The following is a 15,818-nucleotide window of genomic DNA, read 5'->3' as shown; positions in this document are numbered from 1 at the left end:
TCTTAACAGGTCCATGTCTTTTGGTCCCACTACAGAAACTAACATCAGCATAGGTATGGTGGCCTATAAATTTCTACTTCTCTGGAGGGAAATAGCTACTCTAATTCCCTTTCTACTGCCAGCTCATGGCTGGATATTACTCCTTTCCTACCTCCTTAGCTAGTCTTCTGCTGAAAGATGTGGTTTTTTCTATATGCTTCCTGTGACTAGTCTTTTCTACTTCCTGTACCCTGTTTGGATGTTTCATAGTCTTTGTGTATTTTTAGTTCTTTTCTCTTTAAACTTGCCACTGTATATCTGGCTCATTCTCCCTCACCCTTCCCCCATTCTTGATTAGGAGAACATAAAATGGGACATAGTCCAAAAAAGTGCATCTGGTATATTTTTTAATTTTGGCTCAGCCATCTGACCAGAAGTTGAAGAACGGAAGGATTGAAGCCATCTGGCAGCAGCAGCGTGAGGAGATACTGCTGTTTTATTTTTTAATGGCTCCCTCCCAGCTTTGCAAACCACTGATTCTGCTGTTGCCTTCATTTAAGTTACTCTTGCAGCTGTGGTGAGATCTTTGGCTTCTCCTTATCTCCTTACACCATGGAAAAGGAGGTATGAAGTTATTAATTATGAAATCATGCTATTATTGACTTTTTAATATTTATGACCTTATTTAATATCTGATTACTTTGAATTGTATGCAGGGAATTACAGTATTTTCTTGTGTATGCTTCTGTAACACTTTACTGGATATGGTTTCATCTTAATTTTGGACATTTATTAAAATTTAAACAATAGACCTGAATAAGCTGAACATGGTACTAATTATTTAAAGAGGATGATCTTTAAAATGCATAATTAAAATGTTTCTTACTTCTGTGTACCAGAAACAGATAAATTTCATTACTAAATTTTACTTCTTTATTAACTTGACTGTGTTCATCTACTGAATATGACTTCAGCAAACGGTAAAAGTAGAATAAGTAGTGTGATATTCAGCTACTATGTTGAAGAAATAATGCTCAGCTTTTGCTTTTAATTAAACCTGTAAAATATTGGAGTCAACAAAGTTCCAGTGACTTACTGTTGGTCTAAAGTAATACCAGCTCCTGGAGTCTACTGTGTTCACCGAGGGTCAGCCAATGAAACATTCTGCTTAACCTACAAGTGTTCCTACTGAAATTAATTGTGGTATTTGAAGAGTGTGAGTAGGATTCATTTCAATGAATTACCACTAGAAAAAAGTAAGCTGTCCAGAATAGAGGCATGGTTCAGTTTCCTAAATGTAAGCGTGTTGTATTATTTGAGACACAGCACTGATCTTATTTAGACATCCACATTTGGCCTACAAATATGACCTATGAGAGAGATATCTGTGTCCTTCCAGAAGAGCAGATGGTAGCCCAGCAGGATACCTGAGAGCGTCTATAACAACACTAGATACCTGTGCCTGAAATTGCCCAAATTAATTTCCCTCTCACTATGAAGGCAGTCTCATCTTCACTGAATGATTCATCCAAGACAAAGATGATCCTGTCTCTCTGCACTGACTGTGGGGGAACCAGGAGGAGTACCTTGGCCAAGATGGCCAACTCTGAAACAACTGAAGTTAAGCAAGATCATCCTTACTTTAATTGACTTAACATGACTTACTGGTAATAAGCATAAGTAAATGCTGCAAAGATATTATGATAAATTTTGCACTTTTTTTTTTCCACTTAGAAATACATTTTGAGCCAAAGTATGACTAAAATTAATAATATCCCTATATTAATGTAGGAAGGAGTCAGCATTAAGGCTAGGAGAGAAATAGAAATACGGTTCAGATGAAAAAATCTTTTTTCTTTTCTTTAATGTACTGTGAAAAAGTAATGTCACATCTCTCATCATTCATGTTGAAGCCAATGATGACTTTACTGTCAATTTTATTGGGAGAATGATCTAATCTCAATTTTTTTGCACAAAATATAAAGATAGTTGGTCTTTTAAAGCTACATAATACATACGTAGCAAAAGTTCAGTGGAAATAGAAAGAAACTTTTATAACTTAAAGGACAAATAGGACTTACAGCTCATCTGGCAAAACACCTGAATTAAGAAGGAAAGAAAAAGACAGAGAGAGAGAGAGAGAGAGGCCTGGTCTTAATCTCCAGGCCTGTCATTTATTTCTTTCACACAAAAAGTATGGGACACAGGTGGCTGAATGTCAAAGATCATACTCTGTCTGCATGCTTCATAAGGCATGGGACAAATATATGAAACAGGCTGGGCGAACAGAAAAATCACAAGAAGTGGGTGCAGTTTCAGTGACCCAGGTCAAAGGTTGCATTGCTTTTGGTGTTTTACAAATGTTTGACAGATTAAATGCCCACCTCCCATGGTTAGCAAATAAGCCATGCAAGTAAGAGTATTCATAAGAAATAAAACTTCATTCAATGTCCTTATTGTGAGGGATCAGGGTCAATTAGCATGAGTAGCACATGTATGCTCTCAGTACACACACTCACTCTTGGATTATCCTGGATTTTGGAAAACACATATTAAAATACGTTTGTAATGGTAAAATAACACCCTGGTGAAGGGAAAAATGATTAGAAGTAGGCAGGTAGAATATTTAGATACTGTTATCAAAGAAGGTGATAATTGTATAATTTCCTGTATATTTATTTCGCTCTTTGATATCATTATTGAGTAAAAGTCTGTTTAGTGCCATTTCTGCTTTGCATTGCAAAGAAATTGGTAAGAAAATATAGGAGACTGAAAGCCCATGAAGTTTCAATATGTCATAGTCCACAGACCTATAGCCGTAGTTTTCAAGTTAGTTCTTTTTAGGTCCACATTTTATTCAGGCTTGTTTCCAGTGGTCATAATTTTGACAGGTAAGGTGAAATGCTGTGATTATTTGAAAGAACATATTTTCACATAGTGGCAGTATATGAAGTTCTTGGTAAGCTCATGAGAGTATTGTAAATGCACTTGAGAATCAATGAACTGTATACACAACTGTTTGTACAAGTGTTGAGCCTTATATATTTCACTACTGTGGCAATGAATCATTCCTGAAGAGTTTGTCTTATGCCATCAAATAATGCCATAGGTGCTATTACAATGATTTTGGGTATCTATCTGTGTCAGTCCTTTCTTTCTACCCTTTGGCAGTTACTCAAGATAGAAAGTATTCGTTTTTACTTGTTGATTTTGTCTTCATAGTGCATAAAAAACCTACTGGAATTATCTTGTTCAAGAATCCATGCTGCTTTACATCTTCTAAAACACTGGCCCTTACTTTAAAAATGCTTCTCAAGCCTAAAAGTAAGCTTTTCTCTTGTTCTTTAGCCCCTGAAGATTTCGTTAGTAACTGGTGATGGGATGGCTTCAGGACTGGACAGCATTATATGCTAGTACAGGAAAATTGTGATTTGAGACCAGATCTGATTATGGCTGTGGAAGACTTTCATTCTATTGTTGAACGTGTTAGTACAATTTCCTGAGGAAATAAGGTTTATGCAGTCATACTTACTCTCTCTTCTATCTTTTTCTCTTTTTCTCTGTCTCATTCTGTTCTTTTCTCCTCTCCTAAAATCAATCAAGCAAACAATAATCTACAAACTGAAAAACTGTAACAGGTTTCAGTCAAATTGGACATAAGGGAGAGTTCTTACAGACAAAGATGTTTCTTTAACAAATACGTAGCTAAAGTGATGAAAAAAGATATTAGAAGTCTTGATGACTGTGGGCTGTTGCTGACTGCAGCTAAGCCTCCCCATTACCAAACACCAAAGAAGCCATATAGAAAAGCAACTTTAGGGGGAAAGTTTCAATCAAAGCTTGCAGTCAACCATGGGAAGCAAATCCACAGGAAATCAGGCCTCATGAGTTCTGGTGCTTAAAGAACTTCTCGTTTTACTTAAAATGAATGAGTTTTTTTTCTTTGTTAGGGTTTGCAATAGAGGTGTTTGTATCGAGGCTTAATGAATTTGACTGAATTAAACTGACTCCAGTGAAAGATATGTCAACCTGTTTTGCAACTTTCTTTACATGACTTACTGCATTTCTGCAGCATTTTGCTCCTGAGAAACATGTTTCACTGGCTTCATGTTCTGAGTATTGAAAATTCTGAAAACTTTCTAAGTAGGAGCTGCAACAAAGGAAGAATCTGAATGTATCCTCTATGTTTAATATGTCTCTCCATGTCAGATAAATCCATGCTTATGCCTATGCTACAGGCAACAATGTAAATTAAATAAGTTTAATGACAAAAAAATACTTCAGCTATTATTTCAAGGTGATGTCAGTTTTTGCAGCTGTCACTGACAGCTTTTTCAAGGAAGATCTTCAGAAAGAGCAAAGGCCTGGAAAGCAGCAAGGATCAAAGGCTGGTAACAGGGAACTGGCTACTGGGGGAAGAAGAAGGATAAGAATTACTATAGTAAGAATATTTGATTATTGCTATTAGTTTTGCTATATATCCTATCTGTTGGTTGTAATACACACAAGTAATTTTTTTTACTACAGATTTTACAAAAGAGAAAATATATATTCACAAGAATATCCACAGAACAGTGGATTGGGAGCATCTTCCTGAACGACTGTGTTTGTGTATGTGTATGTGTATAGCTTTTATGTTCATGAACTACATGAAATTACAAAATAATTAAACAGACTATGAAGAAACTGAAGGGTATCCACCATACTGAAGTCTCCTTTTTAGGGAATACATTTTGCCTTTATATGGAAGAAAAAAAATGTATTCTCTTCCCTCACCTGATTTTGTGTGTGTATGTACAGAAGAGATGAGATTTCTATACTAGGCAGATGAATAGGCTATATTACATCTGAATGAAAGTCTTTTGATACATTTGTCAAAAAGAGTGCAGGCTGCAACATTTTGTCTTGTCAGATATTTGCTGCTTCATTTCACGGACTGAAATGACTGACTCACTGAGACTCTGGGCCTCAAGTCCAGGCATGAAGAAAGTCAGATTTCACAGGTGTCTCTCCCTGTACTATGCATGGGCCAAATTCAGCCCCTCAGAAGGCAGTGGCCACACACCAGACCTACTTTCAGAGAGCTGCTCTTACATCCCTTCTGCCTGGCTTGGCTAAGAAGCCTCCTGCCTAAGTGAACTGCGAAATCACCTTTACATTTGACAGCAGAATAACACCTCCTAGCAAGCTGGAAGTTCTTCGTAGTCACATGCTACATCTAGGCTGACTGGCAGTTACATAGTTTTGACTGCCGCAAAGCCCTGTTCTCCCGATTGTTCATGCTGCAGATGTGGTCAGAACATGCTACATCTGCCTCTCCGTGCTTCCTTGGGTCTTCTTTTTATTGAAACAATTAAGAGAAGGTGTGCTATATGTCCTCAATCCTCTCCAGTATAATGTTGGGTTGCATGGGATGCAGTTACAGTGACCATTTGAACTCAGAAGTTTGGAAGTGTTCTGGTTCACGTTTTGGCCCAGCCTCTCTACCCCTCCCTCCTTTCAGATTTGCTTTCCCCAGGTAACAGGTTTGTGGCCAGGTTTGCATGCTTTCCCCAAGTAGCATCCCCTGCTGCCAATCCTGGAGACAGAATAGTGGCCTGGATGGGCCATGGATCTAAGCCTATCAGATATTTTTATGTTCTGCTAAAAACTTGTGGAAACTGCTGTAGCAGGGTAAATTAGACTAAATATTCTATGTAATAGAATTTTGAGACAACTTTGTGTGAAAGACTTAAAAGGTACATACTTGCTGAGGCAAAGCCAGGTATCATCTATTAGATGGTTGTTTCCCTCCTCACCCAAAAGTAGCTTTCAAAAGTTATATTACAAATGAAAACCCTTCCACACTCTTTCAGTTTAACTCTGGATTCAGATCTAGCTCCAGCTCCAAAATTCCTCTCTCTGGTTGCTCGTTCTACCCCTTAGTGAGTTGAAACAATATAATGAATTATAATACACCAAGATTTGGAGCAATTGAAATTCAGAAATAGGTCTGGAAGTGAATATAATTAACATACTATACTAACATGCTAGGTGATTCTTCAAGCAGCAAGAATGACCACTGGTCCCTAATGCAAGACAGAAAGTTTCATGCTAGGCTGAAGAAGAGAAATCCGAGGGGACAACACCACTCACATACTTTAAAGGCTGTTGCATCTCCTGGATACAGAGTTATAAAAAGGAATGAAAACCAGTGGAATGACATTTCTTTGATACTTTCCAAATATAGAACAAGTGATATATCCTAAGGTAAAATACCTGTGTGAAAAGTTATGGCAGAACACAATGCTTTTCCCCTTTGAAACTATACAAGTAAAAGCAGAAAGCTTTTCCAGTGTGTCCTTTTTAAAAGGGCCTCTCAATTTCAGAAGCAGTGTATGTAGCTGAGTACATGCAAAGAAGTGTTGCCAATACAAACACATTTTTTTCTCCAATATAAAAGCCAAAAAGAAAATTATCCACATAAAACCCAAATAAATCATCAGTGTCCACATTTACTACTGAGTTTGAGAGGCTCATTTTTTCTTCTGAAATTTTTCTGTGTACTTACACTTGTGTGCTTGAACATACATGCATATACATAGGTATTTGTCCATATCTGAAAGTAGGGATGATATATTTTTGTATTAACGTTTGAATGGTAGTGAAACAAAGTTATCCCACCATGACTTGAGAATTGTGTGTTTCAGTCAACTGGTGATAAATCACAGATTTCTTTCTTTCTTTCTCTTAAACACTCATATGCATATTTCTCAGTTGAAAAAAAATATATTTCAAAATTACTTAAGTTAAATATCATGAAAAGAAATGTGCAAAAGGAAGACCAGGATTTTGTATTTAGAACAGAGTAAGAATATATCTAATTTTTAGGAACACTAGGAATTTTGCAGCAGTTTAGTGGAAGAAGGACAGAAGAAGGAAGCAAGGAATAGGCCATATTGGTTATTACCCTAAATAATGTGAAGATACTATATGTACATAAGAAAATACAGAATACTTTTAGTGTATTGGCTGGAGAATGTAGAAGATGAATAGGGAGAGGAACAAAGACATGTATTATAAAGTAGAAAAAGAGTGGTTTACATTGACCAATAATTTTAAAGCTTAGCAATTACATTCTCAAAGAATAGCAAGGAAATGTAAATAGTGCCCTTACTAAATCATTGCCTACAATTCTTTATATTGGAAAATAAGACAGCAGAGGCATAAACTGACTGAGGTCAGAAGAGACCTCTGGAAGTCATTGGGTCCAACCTCCTGCTCAGAGCAGGACCTACTTAGATCAGGTTGCTCTGGGCCATGTATAGTCGAGTTCTAAGTATCTCCAGTGACAGATATTCCACAATTTCTTTGGACAACCTGTTTAAAAATCCTCTCTGTATATTAAAAATTCCTTACAAGTAATCAGGATTTCTCTTTTCCAGCTTCTGTCCATTTCCTCTTCTGTTGCTGTGCACCTCTTTGAAGAGTCTGGCTCCATCTTCTCTCCACACCCTTGTAAGGTAGTTGCAGAGAGCCACAGAGTCTTCCTTGACCTTGGTCTTCTCCAGGCTGAACCAGCCCAGCCCTCTCTGTCCTTCTATGACCTGAGCTCTAGCCTGATTAGCTAGGTGGTCTCCCCTGCTCCAGTACGTCCATGTCTTTCCTGTACTGGGGACCCCAAAACTGGATGCAGTACTGAAGATGCAGACTCACATATGCTGAACACAGTGAAGCAATCACTTCCTTCAACCTGTTGGCTGCAGTCTTGCTAGTACAGCCCTGTATTAACTCTCTCTGCAGAGGAGCACTCTGATACCTCATGTTCAACTGGTTGTCCACCAAGCGGTTTTATTCAAAGCTGCTTTCTGGCTGTACAGATGTGCAGAGTTCTGCCTTCCCGGATTCAGGTTCCTGCATTTGCTATTATTAAACTTTATGAGGTTCCTGCTAGCCTATTTCTGCAACCTGTTGAGTACGCTCTGAATACAAGCCCTGCACTCCAGTGTATCAGGTACTTCCCCTGCAATTTGATATCATCTGTGAATAGTCTCCTAAAAAAATCAGTGAAATTAGTTTGGTTTTGTTTAACACATATTGTTTTAATGAACACACATTGCTGCTCTGTTCTAGATATTTAGGGGTTGCAACTAGGAACTCAGCATCACTTTTCAGTTGTGGACGTCAGTTAGTGGTAAGAGTGGAAGAAGCAACAGTGTTACTGATAAATAAATCCATGAAGAAATTGTGGCTATTTATGCTATTAAAAAAAATCCAACCCCAAACTCAAGTAGCTAGAAGAAGAGCAAGTTCTCGTATGCTCAAGGGACTCAAGCAGCAGCATGCAGGATGTGAAAAACCTAGATTCAGTTCACCCCTCTGCATGAATGATTTCAAACCCACTTTTCCCACTTTTAAATGCTTGTCCTTAACTTTAAACTAACATAAAAGGTCTCTCTCAACGTCTCATGTTGACACTGTTCCACTGCATATACTCAAATATTTACTGGAGAGAGGCAGTCCATGTGTTCCCATCTCCTGGGAGAGTGTCCTAGCTAGAAGGCTGGAGAGCTATCCTTGTTCTCCATCTCAATGACATTTTGAGCATTTTATCTAAAGTGGAACAGTGTCAACAGGAAAGGTTGAAATAAGCTTCCTAAGAGTATCTTGTAGCCTAACTGTTCACATCTTTGTCCAATTCAGAATGGGGGTTGAAACAGCATAAATAACCTAGCAGGTAAATTGCCTAATCATCAGGAGTATTTTCAAACGTCTCCCCCAATCTTTCTGCCTGGAGTAACTTTTTTATAAATTACTTAAATACAAGTTGAGATAACATATAATAGAAGGACTCAGTTACCTGACAGCTGGAATATTTTGTAAGCTGAGAGACTGCTATTCAAATCTCCTTGAGCAAAGGACAAACTGAGCTGCTGAGCAGCACATTTTTTATAGTGCACGTTTTATCACAGTTAAGAAAAAAATAGAGATATTAAAGTTTGTTTGAAATCAATTCCTTTTTAGAAAAATAAATTATCATGTGTAAACCATGTGCTCCCTGAAAAAAACAGGTTTTGTCATATATTTACTGTCAGAACATAAACCTGTCATATAAATGTTTTTCTATAGGTGTAAGCGCCTCATACCCAATTACTTCACATCATGAAGTTAGATTTACTCTGCCTCATGCAAGAAGCTAGAACTGTATTTCTTGACCAGAAATATTTTCAGTTTCAGTCTTAAACTGGCACCTTAGAACTTTTTCTGGATTGATGGCCTTGCAAATTGAATGATTACAGGAGATTCTGAAAGAGAAACAAACCTCCAAAAGAAACTTTGCGGCTGTTGTGTACTCTATCATTTTTGAAAAAGGCCTTGGAGTTTTCCATGCCTCTCATGTTATTAGCAATACCAGATTGGTGGTTTTGTCTGCAAGCCAGACTATAAATCACCATCAGTGTTAGGCATGATATTCACTATTAATGCCTTGTTTTCCTTACCGAAATATCTTTTTGTGCTTATTTTCTCTTGATCCTTGGCATTCTGCTGACCATCAATCAAAAGAACAAGTTGGACATTCCTCTCTGTCTTGCCTCAGTGAACCCCTGATTTTCTTGACCATTAACCACTCTCTGGAATGTACATTTGCTGTCAGCATCTTTAAGCCCCCATATTCTCCTCTCCCAGCTACGCTCCCTTGCTGGCATCGGGTTGCAAAGCAATATTTCCCATATATTGAATGAAGAGCATGTCATAGGCTGTTTGACATGCTCTGGGAGTCCACAGAAAACCACTGATGCACAACCCACTTTTATTCTACAGGCCTGTGGGAGCCTAGAGGGATAAGAAGCCTTTCTGCTAGGCCGAACACACCACCTCAGACACACAAAACAAATATTCTTGCCTTTACTATTTAATAGGTTTCATACTAATGCAGAAAAGGATTGTAGACTGATGTTTATCTAAAGATGTATCTTGAGAGCATTTTTCTTGAAATGTGTGAGTAAGCGTGATTTCATGCACCAGCTGTTCTCTTTCTTTACAAAAATGCAGTGTTTACTGGAGTGAGGAACAGTCTGCATTCATTATTCAAGAGCAAGGAAGTTTTGACTTTTTCTTGAGCTTCTGCAAAACCCTTCAAAGGGAAGGAAAAGGAAAATGGTTCAACACAAGTTCAGTTAGATGGTTGAATAATTTGTAGTGATATTTCCCAGAAGGCTGCTAATTCAAAGACTTTCTTTTATAAAATAGATTTTTCAATAGGCCACTTTTCCTTATTGGACTGGTTGGTTTTCATGGGCTGAAAGCTAATACACGTTTTCTTACATTACTTTGAGAAGGGGAAAATACATACACATACTTCATCAGTCTGTAGCATTATCTTAGACATGTTTCTTCATCACTAGAGCAAGTTATTAACTTTGCCAAGTAAAAGGCTGCGAGAAGTTTCACAGATTCATTGTTCAAAGCATTCTAACTCATTCATGATATTTACTTGTCCATACACTATCAATATAGACACAGTAACGTAAAGATTTGAGCCTTGATACTAAATGTACTCTGCATGGTTATGTGGTTCTTTTTGTAAGTAGATTTTATTACAGTATTGCAAACTAAGGAATTGACTTTCATATATAATTGATTTGGCACGATGTAGGTAACAGCAATACCCCTTCCAGTACTAGAAGAGGCTTGGCACCTCTCTTGCTCAGAAAGATCGTATTTCCAGCTATCCAATGAAGTGCAACTTAGCTAAAAATACTTGAATTATGTCAGAAAAACAGATGAAATTAATTAGAATTAAGAACTGTAATAACTTTTTAGTCACATGCCAACACGAGAGAGGGAAGCTGGACAATGAACTGGATGAATTACCACTACCACTGCTGCCATTTATACATCTACCATCTGATGATCAGACACAGTGGTATCTTCTAGATGCTTTGTTCCACTTTGGCAGTAGTGGAACTAACCCATAAAGCCAAGTTTATGACTGCTTTGCATTGGTAGAATTATAAGCAGCAGCTGTCATGTAACTGTAAGTTTGATCTGTGCCTTCTAGGCCTTTGCCTCTCACATTTTGTGACTTAAGGAAATAATGGAAGTGTGGGTGTAGAACTCTATTAGAGAAGTCTTGCATATGCTTGCACCAGGAGTTAAATATTCATTCTTGTATTAGCCCACATATGAAAGTCCATATGCGGCCATAGTAGGTTGTAATTTAGAGTGCAACTTCTATCTTCCAAATCTAGATATCCAAGCGTTGAACTCCAAGCTCATCTCCCTAGGTTCCCTGTGTAGTGAGTGGATAGCAATAAGCAGGGGTTGTTCTTAGATCTCTAAGTCTCTATTTTAGCATGAGCTGAACTGCCTTTTGAAGTTGCCTATTCCAGGGGACCTACATAAATTTATTCAGACTTAAATTTCTAATTTTTTTGGTATCTAAATATTAGATTCTTATTCTATCTTCTTTTCTTATGACTTGCACCCTTACTGAACAGAAAAGCCATTAAATGGCCAGCACTAAGTTGGATCAACTACAAGGTGCTTTTGCAAGAGGAAACATTTTATGCCACAAGATTTTTCTGTTGGCTTCTCTTTGTTCCTTACTGAGGATATTTCATCCATGGAAGGGGCAGAGGAATTCCTAGTCCCTTCATCTCAATTTGTATCAGTCCTACTGAGGACAAGACCAACTTCAATTTCTAACAGGCTGTAAGTCATACCTGAGAATCAGTAAGTTGTACATATGCTGTTCTTAGATGGATATACTTCTTTAAAAGGTTGATGTATTTTTTTAATATAGATATTATCCTTTTCTTCCTTCATCACACTTTTCCTTACATGGTGACTCATATTATCCTGTTCTTTAAGTACTGTTTTCAGTGGTAATATGGTAAAAAATAGCTCTCATATATTTTTAAAAGTTATATTAATAACAGGACATAAAAGAATGACCTAAATTCTTCTTATACATACAGAGATTTGTCATCATTAATAAAGAAGGTTTATTTCTACAAATTACATTTTCCTTTAAATCCAATTTAATAGGAGAAAGTTGACTTTTGTTAAAGATCCTGCTTTTCTTTTGAGGCTAGGAAAGACCATACTAATAAAATTTCCATGAACTTCTAGGCAAACTTACTTCCATATAAACCAGATGTATAGTCTTTCTTATACCATAGATTTGTTGAGCTATTTGCATGTAGACAAAAGATTAAACTAGCCAAATTAGGTAGCATTTACTTTTGTGTCTTTTTCCATTACATGAAGTAAAGTTAGTGAAGAAAACAATATGTGCTCATTTAAGGAAACCTCCTCTGTTTCTTCAGTTTTCTGTAGAAAAGATCCTGCTAAAGAGAAATAAACCATATACACAGAGTATGTCCTTTGTTGCCTAAATGCAGATGCTCCACTGGACTCAGTTCTTAACACTTTTTTGTTATATAGATATATTCTTTTTTTCCCCTCCAACTGGTTGATTTAAAAAAACTAAAACCATCAAAAGTTAAAAAACAAAGAAACACTTTGTCAGTCTGAGGAAGAAAATTATCGCATAGTCTTAGCTCTGAGAGTGCTTTGGTAGATCTACACTATGAAAGGTATCCACTCAGAGAACAATCTCTGATTCCCATGCCAGAAACAGCAGATCAGTTTGCATCCACACTGCTCAGTGATAGTCCCGTACAGAACAGACTGTGTTTTCCTGCATTGGCCTTTTCTTGGACCCACCTAGCAGGACCTAGAGACATACTAATTACCTTTATTTGAGATTTTATTTTTTCATTGGTTTGGGGGTTTTTTTTGTGTGTGTGGTTTTGGGAGGGGTTTCTTTTTGTTTGTTTGTTTAAAGTGTCTGAAATAATGCAAGGGCTCACCAGAATAATGCTCTCCAATGAAGCAGAGCATGTGTTGCATGTTTTAGAGAATGATATGAGGGCACCTGGGGGTGCTGGAGTGTGAAGGACCTGCCGAGGATGATGTTAGGTGACTGATCGAGCAGAGGTACAAAAATCCCTTCCACTTCCTGGATGTAGTCTGTGGAAAAGTCTTTTCCCAGAACAAGAAAAAACTATGTTTCATCCTGGATAAAACTAATTGGTTTGTTCCAAGACAGACCAGGATTTAAATTGTCTGCGTAATGGGGATGATTTGGGGATTAGGATTTGAACCACAGTAAAGTGGAAGGGTAAGTTATTTGCCTTTGTAGGAACAGCTGTTTCTCAGTTTCCACCCGGGGAAGTAAATAAAGTTTCAATCCTAAAGGTTACAGGTCAAAAAGGAGGTCCAAGTAGAAAGACACATTTGTTATTCCTCAGTGTTAATTTCTATGCTATGCTACTGATGTTGGACTTTGCCTACTGGGTATTTTCACTGCATTCCTCCTCCTTATAATTATTTACTCTCCTTTTCTTCCCTGCTCGTTAGCCTGAAAACACAGATTCTAGTTTGTGAAGAACTTCCTAAATACAAATTCTTACTCTAACTGGTCCCATGATAACTTCTGAAGTGGAAATTGAGAAAAAAATACATCAGTCCATCCTTCCTGTGGCACCAAAAATACACAAGTCCAGTAAGTTGTATCACTTATTTTGATTATGTCAAATACCTTTGATAAATGTGTGTATGATGTTGTTTGGTACATAGATTAAATGGGCACTTCTTTACATTTGCCTATGATGGTTCAATCAGCTTGTATTCCTCAGATCATTTCCACAGCTGGCATATATCAGCATGGCTCCCTAGATATTCCTAGAGTTATGCCGATTGACAACTGAGGATCCAGCCAAGTAAGACTGAAATGTTGACTAAAAAAAAAATGCTGCACGTAAATGTCTGTTACATTCCACTTGAATGAAAAATGAAGCTGAAAATTGCAAAATTTCCATGATCCAGAGGAGAGTTTTCTTTGAGGGATGGTATACAGACTGACATTATCGACTGATCCTAGTTTGCCAGATGTCCTTATATTCAATGAATCTTTCAACCACACTAACTGCTGGGTATTTAAATATTCACCAGGGCTAGAGGAAAAAGTGGGTCCTTCGTGTTGTAGTTACTCCATGCTCACTTGGTTTATTTTTCTTCTACCAAGAAAATCAAATTATAATCTCTAAAAAACAAGTCTAAATTTTTGTCCAAAGTGATCATCACGTTTCAAATGTTACATCTTAGGGGGAAAAGGATTACTATTTTGTTTTTCTTACTCTAATTGATGAGGCAGAATATTCTAAGAAAGCAACTATATAAAGTAGCTCATTAGCCAGATACCCAAATGCAATAAATTATTCTGTAATTCACGAAAGATTTGGTGAGTAATATGGCAGAAGACGATGCTGAGTTATGGAAACTTGAATGGGTCTTTTTTTTTTTTCCCCACAGGAAGCTGTGGAATCTTTCTAATAAATAAACCACCTAATGTATCTCCCGTTGACTTTGCTCTTATTTGTACTGGAATAGGTTGCAAACCAACAGCTAGTAGCAGCTAGCCAACTGTCAGACATACCTGTATTGACTGAACTAAGCTGTTGCTCATGAATGACAAGAAATAACTTTTGGGGGATCTGATGGAAGGTTGTTTTATACTCACGTTGGAGCTCTGAATGTTCAAAATTGGAAATATTTATGTACTTTTAGAAGCTTTAAAAATAATAGTGACATGAGGTAATAAAAATCCATAGAAATGAACAATTTATGACTAATAAAAGGTGGCCTTATTCTTTAAGACATGTAATCCCCTAATTATCCACAAAACATTGGATGAGATGTTCATTATTTGAGTCCTTACCATTTGCCAGTGTGTTCTTGGCAGACCTTTTAGTGGTATCAGCAGGAAAAAGGAAATGAGCTGGAAAGCATTAAAAAATAATACTCAAAATAATATTTAGGCATGTGATCCTCTTATGAACTTCACATTGAGCTATTAAAACGCATTCACTAACTGCATAACAAAGAGGTAACAGGCTGTACCAAGAAAAGGGGATTTTAATGTGGTCAAATAGCTTTAAGAATATGTATTCAGTTTCTTTTTCTTTCAGGTTCATATATAAGCAGCACTGAGGAATTTGCCTTTCTAAAGATGATCTGCTAGACTTGCCATTTGGACAATGAGGCTGATTCTCCATTTCATTGTAACTGAGGCAGTCTTTTATGGATTTGATAGCATTTAACCACTGCTTTATTTTACATAGCTGTATATGGCTGCATTGTTAACTGTCTAAGAGACAGTAACTAACTCTTCAGATCTTATGAAGACATGGGGCACTTTTTAGTCTTAGCAAAGCAGGCAGTTCTCATCACCTATAGGTGATGTCCCCCCTCCATGGGAGTTACCACTTCTCATTGCTCACCAAAGTAGCCCAGAAAGGAGTCCCATGACCTTCCTATTTATTTGCCTGCGCCAGAGCCCTGGAGAGCAGTCTGTTGCTCAAAAACTTTTTATGAGCAAAAGAAAACACATCTCCTGTGAAAAGCCAAGAGGTTATTGCTAGTATTGTTGAAATCTTAACAGTCTTATCACAGAATTATTATTAGTCCAGATCTAATTATTACAGAAAACGGAAGAGAAAGAAAATAAAACCCAAATATTATTATACAGAATGTATTATTATTTATTTTTATTACTACTATGAACAAGAACACAGATAAAATTATTATACACATGCTTCCTAGCTTCTAACCCTTTTCTTGGTGTGATGTTCACTTTTCCTGGTCCTTGGGGTTCTAACATTGTTAGCTTTGGTTTAGTATGGGTGGGGTACAGTGAGTCGGAAGCATCCTGATTCCTCCACCAGGAGGACTATGCTGTTCATGTTTTCATCTTCCTTACTCTAGGATCCCCTTTTTATATGTTTGCTAGC

At 37.2% G+C, this 15,818-nt stretch overlaps 1 long non-coding RNA gene across 1 annotated transcript; it reads left to right on the top strand.

The window, feature by feature from the left end:
* Positions 1-483: 483 nt before the first annotated feature.
* LOC128141318 (uncharacterized) lies at positions 484-15,499 on the top strand. Its single transcript, XR_008234955.1, has 3 exons — positions 484-603; positions 13,387-13,531; positions 14,997-15,499. It is a non-coding gene; the product is annotated as an uncharacterized LOC128141318 (long non-coding RNA).
* The last annotated feature ends 319 nt before the right edge of the window (positions 15,500-15,818 follow it).

The sequence above is a fragment of the Harpia harpyja genome, chromosome 4 (assembly GCF_026419915.1).
Source record: "Harpia harpyja isolate bHarHar1 chromosome 4, bHarHar1 primary haplotype, whole genome shotgun sequence".
Classification (NCBI taxonomy): Eukaryota; Metazoa; Chordata; class Aves; order Accipitriformes; family Accipitridae; genus Harpia; species Harpia harpyja.
The sequence above is the reverse complement of the archived record's forward strand: the minus strand, read 5'-3'. Positions and strand labels throughout refer to the sequence as shown.